We start from the raw sequence: 17944 nt of genomic DNA on the forward strand, positions 1-17944 counted from the left end.
AGAGCTGAGAGGACAATCACGAAATACGAAGATTTTATCTACGACATGAAAAAAATAAAAATAAAAATAAAAGCTGGAATCTCCGTCATTTCATTAATTATAGAAGCTCACGAAAAAAAAAAAAAAAAATCAGAAACATAATACCCGGTGAACCAAGTGCAACAGACATACAAACAATCGCACTTAAAGGGGCGGTTAGAACTTAAAAGTTTGAATTACCTATTAGACATCATCTTCAAGGGGTTGACACGAGGATAGTTCATCCTATAAGTAAACCTTGAACAAATAATAATAATAATAATAATAATAATAATAATAATAATAATAATAATAATAATAATAATTAAAAATCCAAATAAGATGCCCTCGACATAGCTATACACTGGCTCATACGAGGAATGGTACAGCTACTCCTAGTAACCTCAAGTAATATCACTTAGTTGGATACTCCACCAAACTAACGAATTCTTGTTCTGAAATCAGATAAAACCAAGAAACCACAATAAAGATATACGATAGGATAATTAACTGGTCATTTAGGGGGGGGGGGTTAATATTTTAAACCGCTTTACTAACTCAACATTTGACAGGTAAAAGTATTTGCTTTTTTTTCTTCTTCATTGGTTTTCATCCTATGGTCTGCTGGGGCGGCAAAACCTACCATTTGTCTTTTTTTTTTTCTTTTTGTTGATTATTATCACGTTCGATCATTTGGTTTAGATGCGTTTGTATGTATATATTTCTTGTCCCACGCCTTGTTTCACGCCTTTCATTTTCCAATACTGATATCGATTTATGCTTGCACCATTTCTCTGAATGTTCAAAATGAATTCATTTGCATAGTTCCCAGTGTATCATCGTTCCATCCCAATCACGTATGTTTTTGTATTCTTTTTGGTTTAGTTTACTGCATTCACTTATAATGTGTTTTACGTTTTCGTCTCTTTGTCCACTGAGTCTATATCTACTGTTTTCCTGCATTTTGTCTATCTTGATTTGATTGCGTTGGTTTGTGAAGCTGTTAGTATCGATTCTATTTCTCTGTTCAAGTGACCTTTTTATAGCCATAACTATGTGTTATCGTACGACATTTCTTTTGTTAGTCTTATAAATCGTCCATGTAGCTGCTTCTCTTCTTAGTTTACCTTCCTTGTTTTTATCGTTTCTAATTTCGCTGCTCTTTGCATTTTTCATTTTGGCAATGTTTTTTACAGTCGTAATCAGCCTGTTTGTAATTTGGATTATGTATATTTTAGTTCTTTTATAGCATCATCCACACTTCTATACTTAACACTATCATTCTCCATTCTTTTCGTTCGGTTATTATCACCATTATATACAGTCCATTGTGCATGATAATAAATTTCCTCGTTCTTTGGTAGACAAATGTTAACGCTTGCAACCAGAACAGGCTGCGAAAACAATTCCATATATACATTTTTATGTTGCTATATTATTAAATTAGGAACCATTTCGATTTAAAATGCAGTTAGTATTACGCATATAAACTTGAGAAAAACACGCTTGAAATGATTTAATATTATCTGCACAAACGAAATCACACGACATCACGTCAAATTCAGTCGCCATTTTATCTTGATTTCGTTTATTCACATAACGACACATTTCAAGCGCGTTTTTGCTCAAGTTAAAATGTATAATACTAAATAGATTTTAACTCGAAATGATTATTCATTTATTAAAATTCAACAAAAGCAACAGCATCAAACCATTTTAATGTTTGTACAGAATTTTTACTCGCATTCTGTTCTGTTCGCGATCTTTATCACTTATTTTTTGATCTAGGTCTACTTTGGTTCAGGTGATGAAGGGTCAGGAATATCTATCTTATGGTATTACCTAGATATTCATTCCTTTTATTAGGCGTCTACTATATAATTTGATTTCATGCAGTTTTCTTGGTTTCTAGGATATTCTTTTTTTACTATTCTTTTTTTTTCATTTCTGTTAATTTGATGGCGACCGTTTATTATCAATTAAGTTGTTTTTTTTTTAAACCCTTTTTCCATGTTATTGTTCAGTTATTCTCTTACTGAATCTTCATTTGTTTATTGGTTAATCTGTTTGCTTATTTGGTTATATTTTTTTATAGAAGTCGCTCAAGACAAGGCACGAAACCACTTTGTGTAAGGAGCTTAAAAGTACCACTTCAAGGTAAAAAAAACAAAAAAACAAACAAAAAACAAAACTCGTCAACAATAAGTGTTATACGTTATAGATTCCAACCCTGAAAACAGTAATTCTTCCCCTTTTGTAAGAAACATAGCTGATTGAATACGAGGACTAAAAGACATAATAAGAAAAGTCAGAGTTACGAAACTGTCGAAAATAAACCTAAGGTCCATTTTTTACTTACCTTCTTCTTTTCATTTAGACGCTTTTCTTTATTTTTGAACTAACCTCGGTGCTCGGCGTTGCCCCGATGTTTGGAGGTGTGTGATGAGCAAAAAAAAAAAAAAGTGGTAGCGGCAGGCAGGCTCGAACCTATACCACGAAGTAGGCAAAGAAGATGACCCCCCCCCCTGACATCTTTGGTATTGCGATCATCGCCAAACCGGAAGTGGTGTAGGTTTAAATTAAGGCTAAACAACCGAAAAGAGGGGATGACTTTCGAAAATAATCTCGACAAAAGCGACCCCTCCCTGGAAAAAAGTGCCCACTTGAGGGTGAAGGAATTAATGTTTTTGGCTATTTTTTCGATATTGTCGTCCGAAGCTTCAAAATGATATCGATCATGTCAGGATCCGTCGCCTCCGTCGAAAGTTTTAGGCATACATACATACATACATACATACATACATACATACAATTAAACAGACAGGTGAGACTTATATTTAGATGTTTTCTCTGTTATATTTTTCCATAAAAAACTTCGGCGCATTGTATTAGGGGCCAGATTTATAGGAGTATACTAAGTGGGCAGTTATGCAATGATATGTTTCATTACTTCATTTAAATTTCTGCGCGTTGGTAGAGCCAGGGAAACAGGGGGCAGAAAGGCCTGAAGTTTGAGAAAATAAGCTACTAGAGTGAAAAGTTTTCCGACATCCGAGGACCAATTATCATTCAATTCCTTTTGTTTCCGTCTATTTATTTATTTTTACTTTGTTTTCATTATATTTAAAAAAATGTTTTTCCATTTATAATTCATTCATTTTGTTTTATTAATTTTTCTTTTCTGTTTCTTTAAAACCATTTTTTTATATCAATATTTTTTTCTGTCTTTATTTCTATATTTCTTTCATCGTGATTTTCTTTTTGTCCTTTTTCTCTTCCGTTATTTCGAATTCTTTCACTTTCCTTTTATCTCTCTCTCTCTCTCTCTCATTTTTTGGCTATATCTCTTCTTCTATCTCTCTCTCACTTCTCTGTTATCTTTATTCTTTTTAAAATCTTTGTTTCTTCCTTACTTTCAGCATTTTCTTCCCTTATTTTTTTTCTTTTATCTTCTTTTTTCCTTTGCGCCCCATGTAAATTCGCTTCGTTTCGTTTCATCAGACTTTTGAACTAATTTTACGGCTTCCTTATTAACAGCTACAGTAAAAAAAAAAAAAAAAAAAAAAATGGAATAACACGTTAGCTTCTTTATTATACCCAAACGAAGTCTTATTTTTATAACTATTTTTTTCATACTTGTCATGCCAGTAAAAGTCTGATCTAACGGTATCAGCCAGTTTTCTTTTTTTTTTCTTTTGATTTCAGCGGTGTCGGCCATCTTGAATTTTCTTCTTCAAATTACAGACTCTATAGCGTTGCAAACGACACAGATAAATAATAATTATTCATAGAAAATAAGCCAACACTAATTTTATCATTAGACGCACAGCATTGTCAGTTGCATCATTAATTGAAAACAGCAGATGTTCTTGTCGGCTTTTTAAGGAGTCGCCGTAGGCATAGACACAGTGAAAATGTTATTTGAAAGTTTAGTGTTCTTTTTCCAACGTCTGATTCCTATAGAAACAGTTTCAGATGTTCGAATCCTTGAAAGTGTAGTGAAATAGAGGTCGGGTTTAGACGTTTCGTTGGATGAGAGACGGTTCTAAAAGAAGAGTAAGAAAGAAGGTTCTGATTTAGAATAACGGAAGTGCGCAGGAAAATAAAAATGAAAGAAAAGAAATAGAATGATAGAAGAGGAAGAGAAACAGAGGGGGAAAAGACAGAAAGGAAAAGATGAGAAGGAAATAGTTAAATAAATATATTTATTTTTAAAAATGCATTGTCTTAAATTCTAAACTCACAAATTTTATATTACACAATGCTTCTATACTGATAAACAGTTTCTAATATATATATATATATATATATATATATATATATATATATATATATATATATATATATATATTGAGTAATATTGATAATTTGTAATTAAAATTAAAAATTAAAAATCGGGTTCACAAGGAAGAACAAACAAAATCAATAAATTGTATGATCGTTTCGGAAACGATGTTTTTATTGAGATAAACAATAAGTCTTGGATAATAATTTTATCATTTAGTTTTTTGAAATAATTTTTTTTGATAATCCACTTATATATATATATATATATATATATATATATATATATATATATAAATAAATAAATAAATATATATATATATACTTGTTATAATCCACTTGTTATATACTTGTTATAATCCACTTATATATATATATATATGTATATATATATATATATATGTATATATATATATATATATATATATATATATATATATATATATATATAACTGGATTATAACAAGTCTAAAGAGCAGAGTATATCTTAATGTATTAGCAATGTCATTAATACAATTAAAATAAAATAAAAGAAAACAGTGCTCGTTGTAATGTAGATATATAATAAGCTCGATAGGCATATATATGCTAGAGCTATTTTAATATTGAGTAAGATAATTGATAATTTGTAATTAAAATTAAATAAATATTAAATAAATATTAAATTAAAAAATATGTTTGCTGATGAGGAGACTTTGTTTCAAAAAAACTAAATGATAAAATTATTATCCAAGACTTATTGTTTATCTCAATAAAAACATCGTTTCCGAAACGATCATACAGTTTATTGATTTTGTTTGTTCTTCCTTGTGAAACCGATTTTTAATTTTTAGTTTTAATTACAAATTATCAATATATATATATATATATATATATATATATATATATATATATATATATACATAGTTACATAGTTAGAGATTTATAAAGAATCGGAATCGGTAATTGTATCGGAATCGGGAATTAAATACGAAATCGGTAATTGTATCGGAATCAAAAAAACATTGGAATTGTCCCATCATATATATATATTAGTGATGGGACAATTCCAATGTTTATCTGATTCCGATACAATTACCGATTCCGTATTTAATTCCCGATTCCGATTCCGATTCTTTATAAATCTCTAACTATGTAACTATAAAATAGTTATTTGTCTTGATTACCGTAAAAGCACATCTTAAATTTGCATATATTTTTTCAAACGTAAAAACATGTGTGTGTGTGTGGGGGGGGGGTAATCTATAAATTTTAGTTTTACTAAATGTTTAAATTATAAATATCGATTATTTTATTATTATTATTACCAGCAGTTGAAGATTTTTTTAAAACAAAATCAAATAAAAAGAAGATAATTAATATAATCAGTTTTAGCATCGGAAAATAGGCACACATTTTTCCGATTCCGATACCGATTTCGATACTCCCAAAAGTTCCGTTTTTTCCGATTCCTTATTCAGATACCGATTAATCGTCCCAACACTGATATATATATATATATATATATATATATATATATATATATATATATATATATATATATATGACAAAAAGTCTGTATCCAAAATTCCAAGATGTTGTTAAAATGTTCAATTCTTGACAACACCTGCTTCGTAGCGCAGAACAATTCATATAATTATTGTCATTCAAAACATTTTTCCGCCCTGACTCACCAGAAGAATAGGAACTCGTCAACTTTAAAAGATTAGAAAAATTGATATTATAATTATATGAATGGTTCTGCGCTACGAAACAGGTGCTGTCAAGAATTGAACATATTAAAATGCTGAAAGAAATAAACCGTAATATAGACTGTATCTTGGAATTTGGAATATAGACTTTTTGTCATTTATTTATATATGCTTTGCAGTAACATCAAGATTCATTAATTAAATGATTGATAAAGAATGAAATATAATTGAATAAGCATATTCCCCCCACACACGCTGACGATCCCCAAATGTGAAAAAACGAATAAAGCTCTAATTAAAGAAAGGAAAATAATTAATTTAAACATTGAAATGAAATCTGATTTAAAAACTGTAAACTTCCTCGATGTTACTTTGAATTGAGCAAAAAATACATTATAACCGTACACTAAAAACTGTTCCAACCAATTATATATACAACCCTTATCCAACCACTCAAAACATATCATTAACCACATTCCCAAATCCACAGAAAATAGGATTAGTACTAACTCCTCGAAACAAGAGATTTTTAATAAGCACAAACCTTTCTTTGAAGCAGCTTTAAAAAATAGTAAATATACTAATACCACCATCAACTACGTTGAACCAAACCCCCTTATAATAATAATAATAATAATAATAATAATAATAATAATAATAATAATAATAAAACACATATCTAGGAAAATTATTTGGTTCAAACCTCCCTTTAATATTTTTAATATAAGGATAATCTAGATTAAAAATTCTTTTAATTAGTTAACACCCACTCCCCCCCCCAATGACATATTACATAAAATCTTTAATAAAAACACTATAAAACTGTTATGGCTTGCAATAAGCCACAAAGAAAACAGAACAACGGAATAGAGTTAACAACTGAAAAAAGTAGTAAACGTCACCGAGCAGGCGAGGATCGCTCTGGTGTTTAATCCACACCTGGGATCAAAAAGTCTATGGTTTATATAATGGATAGAACAGTCCATTTGGAGGGTGATTCCCCCACAACACCACCCTCCCAAGCTGATTTCCGCGGTTGTGAAAATCAGTGTTTCTTCCTTTTGGGGCAGACCACTAAGGGGTCTGTGCGCTTCCTCTTTCTGCCGGAGCGTCTCGGTTCTGACATCCTTTTTGGAGGGTCTATGTCAAAACAGTCATATACAGTTTCAATCGGCTCACTGCCGTCCTCCGGTGGTTCTTCTTGATCCTCGTAGAAGTGTTTCCTGATTTAGTTCAGGTGCCTCTTATGTTGGAACTTTGGGCCCTGAATGATATATGTTACATGGCCGATTCTTCGTAAGATCGTTCCCTGTTCCCAAAAAGAAACATTATTTCTAAAATAAAATACACGTTATCTCCGTTGTTAAACTGTTTCATTGGCATTGTAGAGGTTGTGTTGTGTACTACGTGTTTGGGTAGCAGTTTATCAAATACGGATTTTATTTTCCGTCCAAACATGATTTCTGCTAGGGATCCTGCATCTGGTTTGTTCGGATTTCTAATGATTCTGTAAACCTGCAGAAATTACTGAAGGACCTTTTCTGTCGGTGTACCGGACGCCTTTTTTAATGCCCTTTTAAGCGTATAGACGAAGCGTTCGGCTTTTCCGTTGCTTCTGGCGTGGTACTGGGGTGCCGTAATATGCTTGACTTGATACGTTTCCCAGAATTCTCTGAACTCTGTCGAGGTGAACTGTGTAGCGTTGTCGCTAACCAAACAGTCTATAACCCCAAACCGAGCAAACAATTCCAATAAAAAATTTGTCGTTGTTGCCGTGGTCGGTTTTTTGTATCTTAGTATCTCTAGCTATTTAGAGTAAGAGTCAACTACTATCAGGTAATAAAAATCCTCCACAGGTCCCGCATAATCGATGTGGATCCTTGGCCATGGTTGTTCAGCCTTAGGCCAAGGTTTATATGTTATTAGTGGTGCTTTTGCAGCCAAAGCACAGCCTTTGCATCTGTTCATCATGTCGATAATATCTTGGTCCATAGCTGGCCAATAAACAAAACTTCTCATTAGGCTTTTCATTCTGTTTATAGCTGGATGCCCCATGTGAAAATCCCCGAGAATTCTTTTTTGAAGGGTTTGGGGGATGACAACCCTTTCACAGTATAACAGTATTTCGTCGCAACCAGAAAAAATGTCTGAACTGGTGTCACCCAGTGCTAATTTCTGCTTCGTGGTTTGAATGAAATTGTCATTTAGGGATTTTGACTTAATTTCCTGAAGTGTGACCGGCAGTTCGCGGATAATATTGTTTATCATGGTTTTTATATCACTATTAATACGTCGTGCCGCGATTACTGAATGTTCAAGAGGTTCCATTTTGGTAGGAATCAGTCTCGATAGAACCTCTGCAAGGGCTAGTTGTTTTGAGGGGAGAAATTCAATTGTAAAATTATAGTTCAGCAGAATAGTTCCCAATCTTAATAGTCGGTTCGCAGTAAATGTTGGAAGTCCTTTTTTTTATCCAAAAATAGATATCAACGGCTTATAGTCGGTTTGTAGAAAAAAATGTCTTCCGTACAAGAACCGGTGGAATTTTGAAACTGCAAATATAATTCCTAGAACCTCTTTCTCGATCTGAGAATAATTCTTTTCCGTTGGCAAGAGAGTCCGTGATGCGAAAGCAATAGGCTGTTTCGAGCCATCCGGCATTCGATGTAGCATGCACGCCCCGACGCCATATTGACTAGCGTCGCTAGCTACTATTATGTCCAACTGCGGGTTGAAATGCGCTAGGAATAGTTTTGAAGTCATGATTCTTTTTATTTCTTGGAATGATGTCTGGCAATCTTCTGTCCACTCCCAAGCCTTATCCTTTTTCAGCAATTCATTAAGTGGTGCGCGCAATTTGTGCATATTTAGGATGAACCCCTGGTAATAATTTGCCAAACCTAAAAAACTCTGCAATTGAGTTATATTTACTGGTGCCGGCATTTTTTTAATAGCGGTCGCTCTATCTGGGTCTGGGCGTCTGCCATCTTTATCGATTATTTGGCCCAGGTATTTAATTGTTTGTAAAACTCGCATTTATCTGCTTTGATCTTAAATCCATAATCATGTATTCGACTGAATACTTGTCTGATATGTTTTTCATGTTCCTCCCTGCTTTTGCTCGCTATGATAATGTTATCAAGATATGCGATTGCGGTGTCCAAGCCGGACAGCATAGTATCCATTACTTGCTGGAATATTGCGAGTGCCACCTTGACACCAAACGCGAGTCTTTCGTATCTGTACAAACCCCGATGAGTGTTAATACAGAGGAGGTTAGCGCTTTTGTCATTTACCGGAATCTGTAGGTAAGCGTCGCTTAGGTCGATATTAGAAAAAAACTTGCCGCCATTTAATTTCGTGAACACTTCTTCTGGACTAGGTAATGGATAGTGAAAATTTTCTAAGGACCCGTTGAGTCCGGTTGCGAAGTCGGTGCAAACGCGAATTTCCCCGGACCTTTTCTTTACGTAAACTGCCGGAGCAGCCCACTAACTATATTCAATTTTAGCCAGTATACCGATGCTTTCTAATCTGTCTAGTTCCTGATTTATTTTGTTCAGGGAAGCGAACGGACGTTACGTTTCTTTATAAACACCGGTTGTGTGCCAGGTTTCAACTTAAAATCTGCGGCCATTTTTGTACATCTCCCCAGACCAGGAGTAAATACGTTTGTGAATTCTTTTTTAAAACAAGTTATATGTTTCTCCCTTTCTGTTGGGCGGGTATCTATTTTCTTGCAGAATGTGGATATAGGAAGATCCCAGCGACGAAACTCCTCCATGCAGTTTTAGCACATACAATCTTATTTTTTTTGTTTTCCCCCGTAAAGTGACGTTTGTAATTAATTCACCTTCAAAATGAATTTTTGTACCATTAACGACCGTCGTCGTTCTGTTAGTTTTTAACATAGTCGGCTTTCGTAATATTTTCCACGTTTTGAGATTTATTATTGAAAGATGCGATCCACTGTCTAATTGGAATTTAAGAGCCTTGCCGAAAATGTTAACCGTTACATATTTGCGTAGATTTTCATCTACGACATCCTTAGTTATGGTTTGACATATACGGCTTCTATTCTGAGTTTTCCTACAGTGCGAACTTTTATGATCGATCTTATTGCATAAATGGTATCTTTTTGTTAAAAATGGGCAATCCCTTACCCAATGTATTCCACGACATCTGAAACAAGAGCTCGGGCTCGGTGCTTTTAGTTTTTCTGCGTTTCGGTGGTTAGTGTCTGTGTGCCATTTCGACGGTTTTTTCTTAGTTACCTTTTTAAATTCGCGATGCCTGCTTCGATATTTCTTGCATCTTTTTTTTTATAATTCCTACTTTTTGACAATCCTCAGTCAATTTTTGAAGTGTTAAGTTCGGTTCATTTTCTAATTTTGTAAGACCTCTGCGCCTGATTTCCGCATCTTTTCCCGCGGTTAACACTTGCGCAAACACAAGCCATTATAAATTGTCTGCTGTAAGTTCAGACAGCTTAAAGTCATCACAGTGTTTGTTCACTACAGCTGCGTAGGTGGCAAAATCGTCATTATCGTCTTTTACCACATTCAAACATCTCCAACGCTTTCGGCGAGAAAAGTTCTGTTAACAAATGTACCGTCTCATTGAATGATAAATCTGCTGTTTTCCGAGGCAAGATGTAAACCACGAATTTATCATGCTCAGCCGTTTCCAATTTGCTTCAGTCAATATAAAGAAACAAATTTTATAACGCCGAAAATACGCTGCGAATGTGATTTCCTCTTCCTCGTATTTAAAATTGTCTATCGCGGTCCATATTGTATTCTGAGAAAATGCTGAATTGTTTTCCGCGTTTGCATTATTCTTAACAATTTCTGTAAGTAACTCCTCTGTTCGTAATTGACGTTCCGCTAACTGTTTTTGAACTTCCTTTTGCTGTTCCTCGGTTCGTATTTGACATTCCGCTAACTGTTTTTGCAATTCCTTTTGTGTTCCTCGAATCGTATTTGACGTTCAATCCAGTGTTTTTCGGATTGTGACTGACGCTTTGCGGCATCGATATGCAACTTGGTCAAATGTTCCAACGCTACTTTCAATTCGTCCATTTTGCTTTGTCAGCATTAGCAATTTCCAAACGTTCGCTGAATTTTACAAAACCGTTTTATTCTTTTATATTTCTTCCTCCAGACAATAAAACGAACAGAAAAAAAACATAAATATAAAAAAGGTCCTTTTCTAAAGAAAAAACATCAAGTGTATATTTTTCTCCAGAAAAAAATAAAAAATAAAAATAACGCCCGATTTTAGCAGCGAAAACCACAAGTGACGAATTCTTTTTCCAAAAACATAAAAATTTACCTTTCTAAGTCGCGACGAACCTTTTTTTTTTTGCAAAAGTACAGCGCTATCTTTGAAAGTCGTGACGAACTTTTTTCTTTTCAACTCTTTTTTTTTTCGTAATGATCTGCGTTTTTTATTTTAGTTACCGTGAACCTTTCAGTTGCAAGTGTTATGTTAGACACTTCCTTAGGCTTGATAACATTTGAGTCCGACGTCGTTAGTATTTTTAAAATACTATTTCAACGTGAGTATTTTTTTCAATGTCGTTACTGGTTTTGATTTTGGTATGCTCCTTGAATCCAATGTCGTCAGTGTTTAGTTTCTTAGAACACTGTTTTTAAACGTGAGTACGTTCTCCGAATCCAATGTCGCCAGTGTTTTGGCTTGCAATAAACCACAAAGAAAACAGAACAACGGAATAGAGTTTAAACAATGTATTACTGAAACAACAACGTAAAAAAAGGTTACAACTGAAAAGAGTAGTAAACGTGAACGAGCAGGCGAGGATCGCTCTGGTGTTTAATCCACACCTGGGATCAAAAGGTCTATGGTGTATATAATGGATAGAACAGTCCATTTGGAGGGTGATTCCCCCACAACAAAAACTCAGCTATAGCTGCAGCGAAACTCTAGAAAGAATAATTAAGAAACACAATGATAGAATACTTAACAACAACAACAACAACAACAACAACAACAACAATAATTACAATAATATTAGTAACACCAAAAACTGCAACTGCATGAATAAAACAAAATGCCCGCTAGAACAATAATGCTTACAGTCTGAAGTTATTTACAAAGCCACTATTGCACCAATAGAAAACCTAAATGATAAAAAAATACTATATCGTGCTTGCTGAAACCTCCTTTAAAGATCGTTTTAGAGTCCACAAATGCGCCTTTAATAACCCCAACCACTCGAATAAAACCTCTTTAACTACCCACTACTTAGGACTGGTTCAAAATAATCTCACACCTACCATAAAATGGGAAATTCTACAAAAATCTAATACTTGTTAATCCCTATATTTCCCTTGCCTTCTTTGCATGAAAATTTTTTATTACTAATTTTAGAGACAGAGATAAATCATTAAATATTATAAACTAGCGTCAGCACACAACGCCGAGTCAAACACAAAATTGAGTACACGCAAGTACAATCAACATCGTCTTACCATCAACGCTTGCCTTGTGAACTCGGAGTATGAGAAATTCCCATATGGACAAAACAAAATCACTGAAAAACAAAAATACCCTAACTAAGGGTAAGGATAATGCGTAAACGTTAGATAAAATGATGGTTAAAATTATTACGAACTTGCCAAGATTCGAACCTTGAATCTTCTGATTCGTAGACAGACGCGTTATCTATTGCGCAACAAGTCCTGTTCGTATACCGGAAGATGTTACCACGACTGTATATAGACAGTGCTAAATTCCGTTGATATGGGCAGGTAACGTTTTCAACAATTGCAAGAAACGGCCCCAAAACTTTTATTTCGGGCTTTTTGTGTGACTCGCCGTTGTTCGTTATGAACCATATATAGATAAGGACAATCTAGGGACTCCCACCTTTCAGGGGAAAAAAGAATTTTTCAATTCGGTGCATTCGTTCGAAAGTTTTATTGGTATATATACACACACATAGATAGATAAATAAATAAATAAATAAACAAACATTTAGAATGTCATTAATAGTATAGGTAGATGAATCGTCAATTGTTTGTTGGCATTATAAATCTCACCTTCTCAGCAACTTCACAATAAATGTTAAGGGGTCGAAATTGCGTTCAAAGTTTACAAAAAAATTGACCTCTGCGGTCTCTACCAAATTACACAACCAATTTTTAGTCTAAACATTTAAAATTTTACATAAAGTCTATTCAGATATAGGGCAAGCTTTTTAATCGGCTTATGGCCAAAAATTTGGCTGCTAAGAGGTCGAAGTTCAAAAGATTAACCTTTGCGGTTTCTAGCAAATATTTCAGCCAATTTGGGGTCTAAACATTTGAAATGTTACATAAAGGGTATTCAGACAAGCAGCAAGTTTTTTAAACAGTGTTGGGCGAGAATTTGGCTGCCAAAAGGTCAAAGTTGAAAGATTTAACCTTTGCAGACTCTACCAAACTCCTCCGCCAATTCTTGGTATGAAACTTGAAATTTTAGATGTAGATTACTTGGACATGAGTTAAACTTTTTATATATAGCTGAACTGCTGGTATATATATATATATATATATATATATATATATATATATATATATATATATATATATATTCATATATATATATTCATATCTATCTATCTATCTATCTATCTATCTATATATATATATATATATATATATATATATATTCTTTGTTTTTTGGTTATTTTTTTGGCTTTCGTCCCCTTATTTTTACATACATTAATTTTCATATAGTAGAAATAAAAATAAAACAAATAAATAAAAATAAAAACAACAACAACAACACGCAGCAGTAATACCTGGTTTGGTATTAGCCATGGGTGGGTTATGCCGGCTTCTTCTGAAAGAGGAAGTTTACAGGGAATATCAAACACAGAAGCAGTTCTAAGCCGCATGTATATACAAGGCACGGACAAGTAACACAGTGCTTACCAAATGTTCACTCGTCCTGGTACGGCTCCACGTCGCTTAACTTTAGTGATATAACAAGAACCAGTTTATCAACGCGACAATGCTGTACATATGTTGCATGTACTTATTGTGATTCAATCATCGAAAATTGGAAGTAGCTTAGCCCATAGAACAATGCATTATTACGTTGAAAGTGTCTAGTTAAGAGTGAAAATAGACCAGCATAACCACTGCTTCTGGGTGATTTTAACCAGCTTTCTCTAAAGGAAGAAATTTCTAGGGAATATCAAATTCACAAGCGGTCCCCAATCTCATGCATATTCCGGTCAGATGAAATTTTAAACGTCGTTAGATTTTGCAAATTTATTCACAGGAAAGTATCACTATCCTTCAACATACACCGCATGGTGTGTCCGAATGGTCATCCATCTACTACTGAACATGTTTTACGTCGGTGATCTAATAAGAATTGTTGTGTCGACGTGATTATGCTGTATCCTCATATATCAAGCACCTTAGAAAGATTCTGAGAATCAAATAGAGCGATTGAACTACACACCAAGAAATCAGAGACCATACTAACAAACAGGTGGTATCGTCAATAATCTACAAATTACATCTAAACTGATTCGGAATGCCCTCAAATTGGCTACGGAAATTGCAAACTAAGTGCTCCAATAGATCCCTGATGAAAAAAGAAGAGAAATACCAAAATTGAACTAGACGCAAATAATATATATATATATATATATATATATATATATATATATATATATATATATATATATGTATATATATATATATATATATATATGTATATATGTATATATATATATATATATATGTATATATATATATATATATGTATATATGTATATATATATATATATATGTATATATATATATATGTATATATGTATATATATATATATGTATATATATATATATATATATATATATATATATATATATATATATATATTTATATATGCTGGGGGAGCCATGATGTAATATACTGTTTTGTTTTTAAATCCCCGAAACAGTGTTTCATGGTAAACAACTGATGATCCCTTGAAAAATAAATTATTGGTATTATAGTAAATTCGAGAGCGAGTTGATGCAGTGATTGCAGGTGATTAAATGACTTACTGACTAGATGGTTTTCTAACGAATGATAAAAAATATTTTTTTGTATAGTTTTAAAGGTTAAAAACTTCCAAGACTATATATATATATACAGTGATGATCATATTTATTGGCACGGTAAAATAAAAGTTAAATTTTGTCTAATAAATTCTAAAAAAGGGATTAAATTAAAGAAAATAACAAAGTATATTATGTATTTTTAACTGGCCTTTCCGATGCAGCAATCGGATTTTAGAAAAAATAAATAATAAAGGAACAACAAACATAATTGCAAAAAACCCTTGTTCAAAATTATTGGCACGATTTATTTAATAATCAATTGTATAGCCTTTGGCCTTGATTACCTTCCTCAGTCGCTTTTCATAGTTTACAACCAAGTTGTTGCACTCTTCAGTAGTAATTTTAGCCCACTCTTCCTGACAATAATCCTCCAATTGAATAAGATTCTTAGGCTTCCTTTGCATTACTCTCAATTTTAATGTTCTCCATAAATTTTCAATTGGATTAAGGTCTGGGCTTTGTGATGGCCACTCCAAAACATTAATATGATTGTCCTCAAGCCATTTCTTAGTCAGTTTAGCCGAATGCTTTGGGTCATTATCTTGCATGAACCACCAACGACGACCAAGTGAGAGCTCTTTAGCAGAGTTTTTCAGGTTTTCATCCAATATTTTAACATAATCTTCCTTTTTCATGCTACCTGTGACCTTAACAAGTCGCCCTGGTCCAGAGGCAGCAAAGGATCCCCAAAACATCAAACTGCCTCCACCGTGCTTCACTGTGGGTATGGTGTTCTTAGGCAGGAAAGCTTCGCCAGATTTTCTGTAAATATAAGACACTTTATTATGGCCAAATAACTCTATTTTCGTTTCGTCAGTCCATAGAACACGTTTCCAGAATGCAACATCTTTATCAATATGACGTTTTGCAAAGGCTAGCCTTGCTTTCAGGTGCATAGGCTTCAATAAGGGAGTCTTTCTCGGACGACATGCTTTTAAACCAGCTCTCTTCAAAACTCTACCAACTGTATGTCGAGATACATTCACTCCAGAGGTGCTCTGTTCATCAACAATCTCCCCAACAGAGATCCTTGGGTTTTGTTTTACTTGTCGAACAATTTTCCGTTCATCTCTTGGGGAAAGAATCCTTTTTCTCCCTCTACCCTCTAAACTCATAACGTGGCCTTGCGATTTGAACTTGTTTATTATGGCTCTAACAGTGGATTTGGGAAGGTTTAGCTTCTTTGAAATCTTATCATAGCCCTCCCCATTGGTATGGCATGCTACAACAAGCTTCCTGACGTCTTCGCTGTGTTCCTTAGTTTTAACCATGGCGATTGAAAATTATAATTTAGTCACTTATAATAGTTTAAATAAATCGCTATCTAAAAATTATCTGAAAAAAATTATTCACTGAATTAGCGTTAAACAAGCATAATATGGCTATAAAAAAGTTCAGAAAGCACGTAAACCGGAAATTGATTGATATTATACTGATACTAAAAGAAAAACAAAGCCGTGCCAATAATTTGAACAAGGGTTTTTTGCAATTATGTTTGTTGTTCCTTTGTTATTTATTTTTTCTAAAATCCGATTGCTGCATCGGAAAGGCCAGTTAAAAATACATAATATACTTTGTTATTTTCTTTAATTTAATCCCTTTTTTAGAATTTATTAGACAAAATTTAACTTTTATTTTACCGTGCCAATAAATATGATAATCACTGTATATATATATATATATATATATATATATATATATATATATATATATATATATATATATATATATATATATAGAGAGAGAGAGAGAGAGAGAGAGAGAGAGAGAGTTGATCACAACAGAACGAAGCTGGAGGGATACTGTGAATCTGGCTTTAGACCGAAAACGATGGTATACTTTAACTGCTTCATGCGTGGCAAGATGTAGGAATTTCTAAGTTTAAATAAGTCACGCCAAATTAGTATATAGGAGAGTGCTTAATCCAATATGAGAGATGCACACTCAGTCTGTTAAGATATGCATCTAAGAGAAAGAAAACTCTAATATAAAATCTGAAGTTTACTGTCTGCTCTGTCCTGTGGCAGCCATTGCACCGACTAAGATTAGCAGTTGTACGAAAAAGTGTGGTTGGTTTTGCATAAAGCCTTCACCACTATAAACACACTATTTATATGGATTTCTGAACAATTTAGCTGTTGTGTGGATCTTATACGCAGAAATCGGTCGGAATATCATCAAGTAAGTCACATATGTCTTGGCTTTGTGTCTAATTCACATGAAAGCTTTTCAAACTTTCACAAACAAGTACTATAAACGCAATGAAATGACGTCTTACTTCTCGTAGGATGCATTCGTTTTTATTTTACATATTTTTAATTAATGTTTTTTTTTATTGAGGATAAATAACCGACACGCACTCTGCCTGTCTATAATTTATGCACGTATATCGAAAACAAAAACATGAACACAAAAAAGCTGACACAAAATGACGCAATGTTAAATATTTGATGCCCATTAAATCACAATGGTGTCTGATTTCATTTTATTTGACGTATGCGATACGCATTGAAAACCCTGACACAAGAAGAAAATTTACAGCAATTAATTTGAAACTTTTGTTTGTTGAAATAGTTTGCTTTCTGGTGTTGCATTGTTTCGAAATCATGAAGCGAACATTCTGTTCTGTTTTAACGAATAAGGTCACCTAATTTTTGTTTAATTTATATTGACAAATTTTTTTGTCGGGATCAAAAGATTCCTTGAGAAATAGCAATCGAAATTAGTATCTCCTATTGTTTTATTCAAATAAAAATCACCCTTTGAAAATTTAATCCAAAGCTTGGTGATAGCATTTGTGTTTATTTTTCGGTTGGCATGTTCCTT

This window comes from Euprymna scolopes, chromosome 14 (genome assembly GCF_053919585.1).
Source record: "Euprymna scolopes isolate OS-2025 chromosome 14, ASM5391958v1, whole genome shotgun sequence".
Taxonomy (NCBI): Eukaryota; Metazoa; Mollusca; class Cephalopoda; order Sepiida; family Sepiolidae; genus Euprymna; species Euprymna scolopes.